Here is a 12,553-nt window from a genome sequence, read left to right on the forward strand (position 1 = left end):
CCGCCGTTCTCCCGCAATTGTAGCTTTATTATCTGTTGAAATCTTCCTGTAACTGGCACGGGCGGGGCTTCGGCGCTTAACTGGTACTGACGTCAGCGCCGCTTATGAATATTCATCCCCCTCCCCCCAGTTAGGAGCGGCAAAGAGAGGGAGAGCTGGGGGATGAATATTCATAAGCGGCATTGACGTCAGTGCCAGTTAAGTGCCAAAGCCCCGTCTGTGCCAGTTACAGGAAGATTTCAACAGATAATAAAACTACAATTGCGGGAGTACGGCGGCGCAGATACGGATAAGGTAGAGCTAAATTTTGTAAGCGTCTCCTGCACTATCCACCAGTACCTGTGGATAGTCCGGGAGAAAACAAGTGACAGTTTTCCTTTAAGAATATCATATAATAAAAAAGTTACATATCACTTTGTCCAAAGGAGACCTCATGATATCAAGATGGACAATATCTAATCATAGACATATCAATATAGACTGCTAAATACACTCCTGCCCCCTTCTAACCAACTACATATGACATAACTCCAAGAATGAGCAAATCCATCTAAGGATATAAACATGGAAGAAATGTAATATACTTTCGCCCCATTCTGGACTATTTTCTATACATGATCTTGGTAAGACATTAAGACAAATAGCAGAGACTATATTTCAGGAGGAAGAACTTTGGCGAGTAGGAATTCTATCAATATGTCCAAGCAATTATTTAATGCTTTGATAGATTATGAGTCTTGATTTTTCTGCAGGTAGAATGAAGTTTCACAATATCCTAAAACTACAACCTCAATATGGAGATAATTAATTATTTTATTTTATTTGTTTATTTGCCAATCTAAATGGTATAATTCCATCCACATTATTCAAATTGGTCTTAATTAAATGGAATATCATTTTTGTGTCTTTTACCAAGTCTATGTAAGAACCTCACTTCGGCTCTTAGGAAAGCTGAATGGTTCATTGCATCGTCATGGGTAGCCATAGTCTGTACCGTGTGATCAATTGTTAATCAGAATAACATTCACATGACTGGCTAACTAGCCCTCTTATCTGTCTTATCTAAACAGCCATAAATATCTAAAGAGACAACAAGTATTCTTCTCCCAGACTGGAACTTCAGAATACACTGTGGTCTATTTAGAACATACAACATGGTGGACTCATTATGCTATTTTTCTATTTAACATTGTGATTCATTTTTTTTGGCCTACAATTAGTATGACAAATCTCCCCTTTTCAGAGTAACAACTTTGTTATAGAAGGCTGATTAAGCTGAAATGCAAATAAGGACTAAATGCTCAAAATCATTGTAAATTGGAGAACAAAAGTTTTACCTTGGAATAAATTAATCATAAATGAACGTGAAGACACGTATCTAACACATAAACTTTATGGTTAGTTTACTTCACTTCAAGTATGTTACTTTACTTGTATTAATAATAAATGCGCCAGTTCATAGAACGCATATTGTTATGAAGAAAAAAAAATTTGATGACCAGCTACTGTATAGAGAGAAATCGTTTCTGTCAAACTTTCTGGAAACGTGTCTCTAGTTAAATTGTTTCTTTGGTCCTCCAACTTAAAGTAATGGCTTTCTTGCTTGTCAGGCACTTGGCAAATCGAATTAGTGAGCGGTGCTTTGGCATCATGTCTTCATGTCTGCGACTTCAATACGTCATGTTGAACCTGGTGTGATGTACTTCGGATGTGGCTGACGAATCTCTTTGAGGCTTTGCCCACTTGTCCCTCCTGGATACATCTTGGATACATCTGGGTTGGCACCGACTGGATGTTTCTCACGTCTGAGTTAACTCTGTTCCCAGGGTCTCTTGGCTCTGTATAAAAAGACGTTAGGATTCCGCCATCTGTCCTTCCATCAACACTTGATCCCATCTTGGGCTGTCACCTAGGTTTAAGAAAACAACATAAAGTATGAGAAAAAATGCAACATTGACTTTATCAAACATATACCTGCCTATTTTAGGCCTTTTGACTTATGCCATATATCAGCTAGTTGCTAAGTAGTTCTACCAAAGAAAACAAACTACAGGGCGATGAAGAATAGATATAACTATTCATCCTCTGTTAGGCTATTTACGTCTATTTAGGATAATAATCTGATCGATATTTGAGACTACCTCTAAACAGAGTTAAATATGTTCAATGGAACACGGTTACAACAAGTTAGTCACAGATGAGAGACAAAAGACAACATGGGTTAGTATAACTGCTCAAATTCAGTTTTACGAAACCACCACCAATTGTATGGCATTTATGATGTGTCTCCATCTTCAAATTTGGATTGTTTTAATTTCAGTTCTGGCTCTTATGGATTGTCTCCCTCTGGATTGTCCATGGCATAAAGCACAGCTACTTTTTTTTCGCGGTCTTTAAGCCTAAAAATATAAAACTCCCACAAACATCATATTAATGATCCTGTGGAAAACTTTGATTAGTAATCATTAATCATTATTAGCATGATTGACTTACTATAATTATCAATTCAATTAAGCAATTTGATTAATTCACTGGACTCTCCTGTCTTAGCTATAAAACTTTTCTTATTTTTATTCACTTTAAGAATTAAAGAAATCTTCTTGACTAAGAGAAATCTGCTAAGGAATTTACTCTTTCTTTTCATCAGATTGACTTGAGAAATCAGCTTGCAGTGCAGCTCTGCAACCTCTGACCTCTTTACTGACATGTACCTAGGACTTAGGAATGCGTTCATTACCCCTTCCCATCTCTAGGATGGAGGGTAAAATTCTGGGACATACAGCCTTCCCAAAACATGACCCAGCTCCGTGACCTGTGGAAACAAACTGTGATCTGAGGAATTTTATCTCCCTCCCATCAAGTGGGCAAAGTTATGGGGCTTACAGCCTCACAAAAACTGATTGCACACATGGCACAGCTCTGTGAACCCTGGAAGCATACTGTGGGCTTACCCCTCACCCCTCCCTTAGGAGACTTTTAAGGCATTTAGGGTTAAGTAACAGAAACATTTAAATACAGTTTTGCACTTTTCACTACAAAACAATTTAATAGGTTTTAGGTACTCTGCTATATGGGCAATTTTCTATTCGAAAAGATATCAACTTTTCAATGCTGCATAAAAATGATCGGTAACCTCTATAAAAGATATCTGATCTTTACATATTATTTTGAATTGCATACAATAAATTGAGTTTCTTTTAACTTCACTGTCACGTGTCTACACATCAAAACAATCTTTCCTTGGCCTCAGCAAACAACTCATAAGACAGGTGCACACATCTTATTTCTGATAATTATCACATAAATGACTATACAATACATATGCCAAAATGTTGTGGACAGTTTTACTCCATACTAGACTCACTTATCACCTTGTCTCTGTCAGAGAACGCCAATTTATCAGGATTATGGCCACAAGAAAAATATTAAATATGCAACAATAAAGAGCAATCTGTACCAAAATTTTACACACTATGGCAGCATTATCTACAACCTCACTATGGCCACCAAGTAACATAAAAAAAAAATACTAGATGGCAATCTAACTGGCTGGGATATATATGAACACAAGAATAACACATATATCTAACCATGCATACCATGGCTACCAGAATATCTGCCTTGAGTGAGAAGACCATGACCAAGCTAACAATACTTTAGTGATATAAACCCAATTGTCATGTCTGTATTGGCCTGTGTTCACACACAGCTATTGATTTGTTGTGTGCGAACAGTTTTTTGTTCCCTGGTCAGGGAAGAGATAATAGCCTTTTTCTTGCTAGCCAATAGCTCCTAGGGTGTGTCTATTTAAAGTCAGCCCAGTCTAGCCTCTGGACTGGTGATTGACTTAATTATATCCTGACTTGCTAAGAAGCTGGACATGCTGATTTGGAGCTATTGGTGAAACATTCTTTATTTGAGCTTTTAATCTATCTCTGTTTTAGCATGCACTTTGTATCTTCTGGTTTTAGTCAATGTTATCTCGTATGCTCTTAGTAGATATTAAACTGTGTTTGTATAGTCGGTTTTAGGATTTGTATATCCTTTCTGCTATGAGTCTTTTCACACTGTGTTTTCTCTTGTATCCGTTGATATGAAGTTCTGTGTTTTATATTTCTGTTTCCCTACTGGGTCAGCTTCTGACCACACTGTGGAGTGTGCTGCTGGCCAGTAGTCTATTTGGATTTATAATTAATGGCTAATCCTTAAGTGGAGTGTCCAGTTTGTGTGTTCAGTGTGAACAGTGTTCTATATTATATCCTGTGTATTTAGGCATCCCTGTTACCTGTCCAAGGGGACTCAGAGGGTATTGTTATTCCTGCCTCTACTGGAGGTGTTCTGAAGGGATTGCGATTCCGGTCTTGTGTTCAGTATGAACAGTGTTCTAAAAATATATCCTGTGTATCTAGTCATCCCTGTTACCGGTCCATGGAGTCCACTGGAGGTTCTGGGGGATTATGCTATATTCCTATCTGTTCCTGGAGTCTGTTTAGATTAATCCGTTTTCCTGTCTGGTGTTTCAAACTCTATATGTTTATTAGTTCTTGATTTCAGATCTTTGGAGTTCTGTTCATGACTGCTTATCTATAGTGTTCTCTGTTTATGACCACTGAGTCCTCTTTTCATGTCCGCTGATATAGTGTCCTCTGTACTAACTCTCTGATCTGTGTCCTCTGAACTTTATACTATAGATGTCTATGTTCCTGTTATGGTTCTGGTTTGTGACCGACTATTTATTAGTATGTGTTTTTATTAGGCCCCTGCACTTTAGTTCAGGGAAGGACCGGCACCCAGTTGTCGATCCACCGGTTAGGGGGGATGGGAAAGTAGGCAGGGAGAGTGGTTTTATAGTCAGTTTAGGGCTCATTTTCCCTGTCCTTCGGTCGGTCCCTGACACCAATATGGAATTATACAACAAGTTACTGGCCTTATAATTTAGCTATAGTGCATCCAATTTCAAAATGAGGGCACTTCATCAAATGTCATCCTGGATCCCTTAAAAGATCTGCAGTACTTATCTACCAAGAAGTTTACAGTGACTAAAACTTTAATTGACATCCACAACTAGACAGGTATTTAAGTGAAATTTACACCAGTATTTCACTAAATAATTGCAACAAACAATTGGATTAAGAAACATATATATAATCTTAGACATCAAACATCAAAACATTTCACAGCCCAAAACAAAGAATTTAGCTATGCCCAAAATAAATATTTACCAACAGAGACAAAAATCTAAATTATTTAAATGCAATTACTCTTTTTAGGGAACCCCCCCCCCCTTCTGCCGTCTATCAGCATGGGGTCAACATCGTCACAACCTTTCAGAGGAAATTAACTTACAACTTTTCTCCCCCCTTTAGAATCCAAAAGGCTGTTAAGTGTTAAAAACATCACGTTAGCACTTACTATACAAACAGACTTAGCTTGCAAGAGTGTTTGGAAAGCAGCGTTCTGCTGTCCAACATCAAAGTAGTTTCCGATTCAGGTACGTTCTTGGAAGAAACTCACAAATATGTGAAAAGACATTTTACAATCTGAAATGAATAATCAGATACTGGTAAAAAAAAATACAATCCCCCCTTGGGGTTTATATATCTTTGATTAATGCAGATTGGGCATTTAGAATCCTGCAATACATATTTAGCAAGAAACATGATTAGCACACATAGCAATTAACATGTTTACTCCATCTTCCATATATCGGGTCAAACTTTATCATAAAGTTCTCTATTATCCTTCTGCCATGCCCTGAGCTACTAAACCCAACCTCCCTGTAATCTGGGACCTCAATAAAAGTCAAATTCTGTGAACTGAGTCCATTACACTTTTGGGGGTAAATCTCCAACTATTGGAGATTGTGGCCAGGAATTAATAGGAAGGTTTCTGAGACCCTAACGCCTAGGCTAATGAGACCTAAATCTGTTCCTTATGTCATCTTGGGACAATTTTACAACTAATTTCAGGCAATATTAAAAAAAATCTATTGTGTTTAGCATAGACAAAACAACTTCCTGCTGTTGATTTACATGTCATACACTAGTTGCATTCATGTAATAACGCTTTATTGCAACAAACTCATCTGTGGTTCTGGTATGTGTTTAACCCCATTAACACCAGACAGGGATATTGACCATGTATACACCACGCCCTTTGAAGGGTTTGTATACGTGATCTGGCTTTAGGCATTCTCATACCAGCAAAGGCAAATGACAATTTTGGACTCACTGTTACCATAACAACCACTAGATGGAGTACTCATTAGAAAAGTTTACAATAACCAAACTGCACACGGCTTAACAATACCCTGACACTACTAACAATGGAATGCAATGCTTAGCATGGAATTACACAGAGTAAGTTTAACACAGCTCAGGTTAGTAATATTGCAAAATTACTTCCAAACAAAAATAGCGTTAAATCATTAATCTGCCATCTCACATTTATATCTCAGCAGTGCCTCCATCTTGTTGTGCGGTAATAACTGAATTATGAATTATGGTCATAAAAATATTAACCTTTTAAGGACACAGGGCATGCCGGTCCTGGTCACGGGGTCACACGTCGGGCGGTGAAATCACGATGTCCTGATCAGCTAGAACGCGAGCGGAGGGTCCGTTACCTTCCTCCGGCACGTCCGATTGGTGATTGATTGCTTCAAGCCTGAAATCCAGGCTTGAGCAATCAACCGCCGATAACACTGATCATTGCCATGTTAATGCATGGCAGTGATCTGTGTAGAAGATCAGTGTGTGCAGTATTATAGCCAGTAGAGGGGGCTATAACACTGCAAAAAAAAAAGTGTGAAAAAAGTTAATAAACATAATTTAACCCCTTCCCTAATAAAAGTAAGAATCATCCCCCTTTTCCCATTTAAAAAAAACTGTGTAAATAAAGATAAAAATAAACATATGTGGTATCGCCGCATGTGGAAATGTCCAAACTATAAAAATATATAGTTTATTAAACCGCTCGGTCAATGGTGTACGCGCATAAAAATTCCAAAGTCCAAATAGCGTATTTTTGGTCCCTTTTTATATCATGAAAAAATGAATAAAAAGCGATCAAAATGTCTGAACAATACAAAAATGGTACCGCTAAAAACTTCAGATCAAGGCGCAAAAAATTAGCCCTTATACCGCCCCATACGTGGAAAAATAAAAAAGTTATAGGGGGTCAATTTTTAATTAGTTAGGTACACCCTCCTAAATTTGAACTCCCAATGAATGTAGGTTGGGTATGTACAAATGGCAATGACTATGACATCACTATAATACGTGGATTGCATTTCTGGTTGGTGTAAAGACAAATACCCATACGCTAGGGGGTGCTATTGCATGAGCACCTAGCATCATTAACATTAAGGGTTAACTGTCCAAAGTTGGTTTAAAACCCACATTCCACACATGACGTATGGACCCCTAAATCAGAAGTATGGGGATTAAGTGTGACATGGTTTCTCCAGACATAGAGTCACCAATTAGACATTTCCAACAAATTTATGGGAAAGATAAAAATACAATGGATGATTCTCCAACACAAATGTGTGAATTTCTATATGTCCAGTCAAATGGGTAATTAATTGTTAGTCAGAATAACATTCACAAGACTGGCTAACTAGCCCTCTCATCTGTCTTATCTAAACAGCCATAAATATCTAAAGAGACAACAAGTATTCTTCTCCCAGACGGGCACTTGTAGAGAAGAACGTTAGAATACACTGTGGTCTATTTAGAACATCCTACATGGCGGACACTTCATACTACTATTCTATTAAACATAGTGATTCCTTTTTTTGGCCTACAATAAGTATGACACAACTAATCAGATCGCTTCTTTAATTTTTAACAAGGCCTCTGCAAAATGAAAGAAGCAATCTGATTGGTTGCTATGGGCAACTGAGCAACTTTTTCTTTGCACAGGTTTTGATAAATCTCCCCCAGAATGTGGTGAGAATTGTTGAACTTTTGTCTGGTCATAAATAACTTTGGAAGATTATTCAGGATAGGAGAGAAAGGGGCTGAAAGCACGCAGGCTGCACAAGAGAAATTGGGCATTATTTTGAAAAACATTTTTGCAGGATATGAAGGCAGGATTTTATCACTGGATAAAAGGATGGGATATGAGGTCGGTATATGAGGATGGTGTATTAGGATGGGATATGAGGAAGGGTTATGAAACTGGGATATGAGGGAGGGATAAGAGATCCAGAAATGCGGTCGGGATATAAGAACAGGATATGTGGACTTAAAGGGTACCTCTCATCAAAAAAACTTTTGATATATTATAGATTAATGTATGCAGAATAACTTTACATTTGCATGTTATTAAAAAATATGCTTCTTTCTATTTAATTTTCCACTTTGAAGAAATGACCACTAGGGGTCTCCCTACCAGTCCTGGCAGCAAGCATTTCAGACTCATGCTGGAGTCCTAAACACTACGAGCTGCCAGTCTGCTTTGTTCACAAAGGAGAACACTCAGAGCTGCCAGCCTGCTTTGTTCACAGCCTGTTTGGCTGTGAACAAAGCAGGCTGGCAGCTCTGAGTGTTTAGGACTCCAGCATGAGTCAGAAATGCTTGCTGACAGGACTGAAAAATACAATAGAAAGAAGCATATTTTTCATTAACATGCTATTGGAAAGTTATTCAACATTCATTAATCTAAAATATATCAAAAGTTTATTTGATGAGAGGTACCCTTTAATATGAGGTCAGGATATGAGGACAGGATATGATCTCGAGATATGAGGATGGGGTATGAGGACAAGATATGAGGTTGGGATATAAGTGCAAGCGCATCACAAGATTTAGGTAGAATTTAGATAGCGAGTACTCCTCTAGTTCTAAATAATGTGACAATGTGAAAACAATATGGACTGGCTGGGTTTGCAAGAGTGAGATCTGACTACTGCAGAATGGTGGGGGTCCAATATGGTGTAGCTCTGCCCTAATACACCATATGTTGTATCAGAGAACAAAAATGTGAACATGAACTAAATTTGGCTTTGCCTGTTGGAGCTATAACAGAATTGTTTTCTGTATATGATTTATATGTACGTTTTGCTGTATCATGCGCAATGTTCTCTGCAGCATAGTGAATATATTCCAGCTCCCTATTTGCTGCGTTACGCACGCCAAATGTCGAATGTGACAGCAGGAAACTTCCCAGCATACAAAGTGTGATAGAATTCTTAATTGTCACACGTTCAGGTATGTTATGCTAGTATGCCAGCTAGTATCTCAGCGCATCCTTTGAAATTTCAAGAAAATGGAAAGACATTTCTGCTAAAGTCATATGGAAAGAGGCTCGATATGCCTTGTGCGCTACTCGCAACCTCTCCAAATGTATTTGGCGCTCCCCTCAAATCTCATTTCCTTCACAGCTGTTGTCATTTGACATCTTCATTTGCTGTACAGACGAACAATTTTCCTTGTTCGCACGCCTCTACATTATAGAAGTACCGCACACTACTACAACTGTGGTTAGAGCTTATATTTGTCAGCTATGAAGAAGTAGGCTACATTAAATGTCTTAGATCCTTCCAGATCTTCCTTGTGTGAGGATGGTTTGGCTCCACGTATATGTGACAGGTGCCTGATAATATCATTCGCACTGGTTGTAGTTTTATGGTAATTGGGGAGAATTTACTAGAATTGTTTAGTTATTAGACTAAGACAGATAGTCCTCAACTGTGCCAGGAGAGAGGAGTGACTAAAGAGCAACAATACCAAATAGAGCGATTCCAGGAAGCAATAGTATTATATTAAATCCCATAGCTTACACTGCTCAGTACTGCTCTATAAAGTCCTCCACACTGCTGCTGCTGCTTCTGAGAGTGTGTGCTATAGAGATATAGGAGAGCAGGTTCCCCTTTTCTGTGTGTGCAGTGTATGGGAGGCATCATAGCAGCTAGTCTACACCCACTAGCTCAAGGACAACTAAATATTAGAGATGGGGCCCGCAGAGGGGAAGACTAGTGAAAATACCCTACAGTTACCCGAAGCAACAGGTATGGTTAAAATCTGTTGGTCGAGTTTTATTTCATTTTTATTTTTTTTCTTGTCTGTTTTATCCGAACTTATGATTCTTCTTTGAAATTTAACAAAATATCTATTTGTTACCAAATTAATGTTTACATTATATTATATCAATATATTATTATATTGAATATTATGTGTTATAATGGTCAACTAATTATATTTCACAAATCAGGCATTTGTTTCATTCACTTTTTCATCTAATTTTTCATCATTTTGTCTAATATTTTTTTATGTAGGCAAATATTTAGGTATGCACTTCATATATATATATATATATATATATATATATATATATATATATGTGTGCTTTTTAATGTATTTATCTGTGATATATAAATATATATATATATATATATATATATATATATATATATATATCATTTCTGTTATTTATATATGCATCATTATGTGTTTTATTTATTTATGCATTTAAATACTTACTTTCCTCTTCATATTGAATTATTATCATCATTATTATTATTATTATTATTATTATTACTATTAATATGACGATGATGTTAGATTCTCTGGCAGTGTTTTCCAACCAGTGTGCCTCCAGTTGTTGTAAAACTACCACTCCCAATAGGCCGAGACAGTGAAAGGCTGTTTGAGCCTGCTGGGAGTTGTAGTTTTGCAACAGCAGCAGGCACCCTGGTTGAAAAACACTGTTCTATGGCAACACATGACTTTATGACTTTATTTGTTATGCAAAGTAGCTTTTTCTTGACATCCCCACTTCATCACTAGCTGCCACATAGTTCATAGCTTTAGACCTTTAGATGAGTGATGGGTCTTTGGCATTTACTTCGTATACAGTATAAGAGAGTGCAGTTTGACGTGTTTTATGCTGAAAGGCATTGCTTTTTAAAAAATAAAGTTGGATGCAGATTTTTTCACGCAATATTGTTTGGCTGATTGATACTGGAGGAGGAGGAGGGGGGGGGGGGGAGCCCTCTGGGAGTTGTAGTTTTCAACAGCTGGTGGTCCACAGTTTGGAGAACACTGCCATAGGTCTTCTAATGCATCATGAAGTCAAATTATTGCAGTGCCTTAGACAGTGACTGTAGCAAACTATTACCACAGTCACTGTCTAAGGCAGTGATCCCCAATCTGCGGTTCTTCAACTGTTTGGAAACTAAAATTCTAAAAATGCAGGGCGAGCTGGAAGTTGTAGTTTATTTAAGGGGTACTCCGGCACTAAACATCTTATCCCCTACCGTTGGGTCCCCCGTGATCTCTGGCCTTGCACCCCGATGTTCTGAAAATGTATGTTCGGAGCAGCTCTTGTCGTCATAACCCCTCCAAGTCTATGGGAGAGACAGAGATACAGCGTTCGGGTGTCTCCGTATCTCCCATAGAGATTTATGTAGGGGGCGTGACGGCCACAGCTTCAGGCTGCGGTCACCAGTAATCCGGCATGGTGTGGAGATCGCTCCCTGCACATAGATTGCTGGGATTCTGGGCAGGAGATTGCGGGGAGGTCCCAGCGACCAGATCCACTGGGATCAGACACTTATTCCCTATCCTGTGGATAAGGAATAAGATGCCTAGGGCTTAGGGTGGAGTACCCCTTTAATGCCTGAGGAGCCATTGGTTGAGTATCACTGATCTAAAAGGATGGTAACTCAGCTATGATGTACTGGCTGGTGATCAAGTGTGCTCAGCTGTAGTTCCTGTACCCTATACTTAGGATGGGCCCTAATTATCAGATCAATGGGTGTCTGACCCCTGGCATCTTATGTTGTAAAGGAGCCTTTGGACCTGCTAAAGTTATGCCCACAAATGGGGTGGGTAGATGCTGTATACAGAAGGAGATACATGGTAGTACACTATGCTGTATGGCAGCGACCTCACCCACTGTGCCCCCCCCCCCCACCCCATGACTCCAGTAAGTAAAAGCATTGAAACATTCCCAGGGCGCAGGTTTAATATTCATTCGAAGGAAATGCATTAAGCCAGATTTTTCTTTTTCCAATTGAAGTTATTTTTTGAAGTTAAAGTACACAACAATCCTGTATAAAGAACCTTAATCTAATACAGAAGACGAAAAAGCCCAACACATTGGAAATGCATATTATGATCAAACAGTACATTGTCTCTTCTCTCAGCTGTTGCCTTGAGAGAAATATATATAAAAGTCAGAGTGATCTCGAGAACCGTGTTATTTTGTATTAAAGAAATGAAATTGAAGCGTTGTAGATCATTTCCTCAATATAAGTTCCACCTGGAGGGAATTGTGGCTGTAGTCAATATTCTGGATATCAATAATTGAGTGGATTTGGCGGTACAGTGATTCGCCCGTCACCGCGATGTTTATGGATTTTTCTGGGGCTGTTTTTGTTGATATAAATTAATGGGTGAATGATGAATGAGCTCAGAGTGAGCCCTGACAGAATGTTACCTGTCAAAGTAAGGGAATAACTGGGGGACTCAGGCTCTTAAAGGGGACGTCCATTTGTTGGGATGGCTCACTTACCATGATGTACTGCTTAAGGGGTTTCCAAGAC

General features: G+C 38.5%; 1 protein-coding gene across 3 annotated transcripts in view; it reads left to right on the forward strand.

Moving 5' to 3' along the window:
* Positions 1 to 12,553, forward strand: part of ZMAT4 (zinc finger matrin-type 4) — a 463,404-nt gene that overhangs the window by 44,359 nt on the left and 406,492 nt on the right. The window lies entirely within an intron of this gene.

Source organism: Hyla sarda, chromosome 7, assembly GCF_029499605.1.
Source record: "Hyla sarda isolate aHylSar1 chromosome 7, aHylSar1.hap1, whole genome shotgun sequence".
Classification (NCBI taxonomy): Eukaryota; Metazoa; Chordata; class Amphibia; order Anura; family Hylidae; genus Hyla; species Hyla sarda.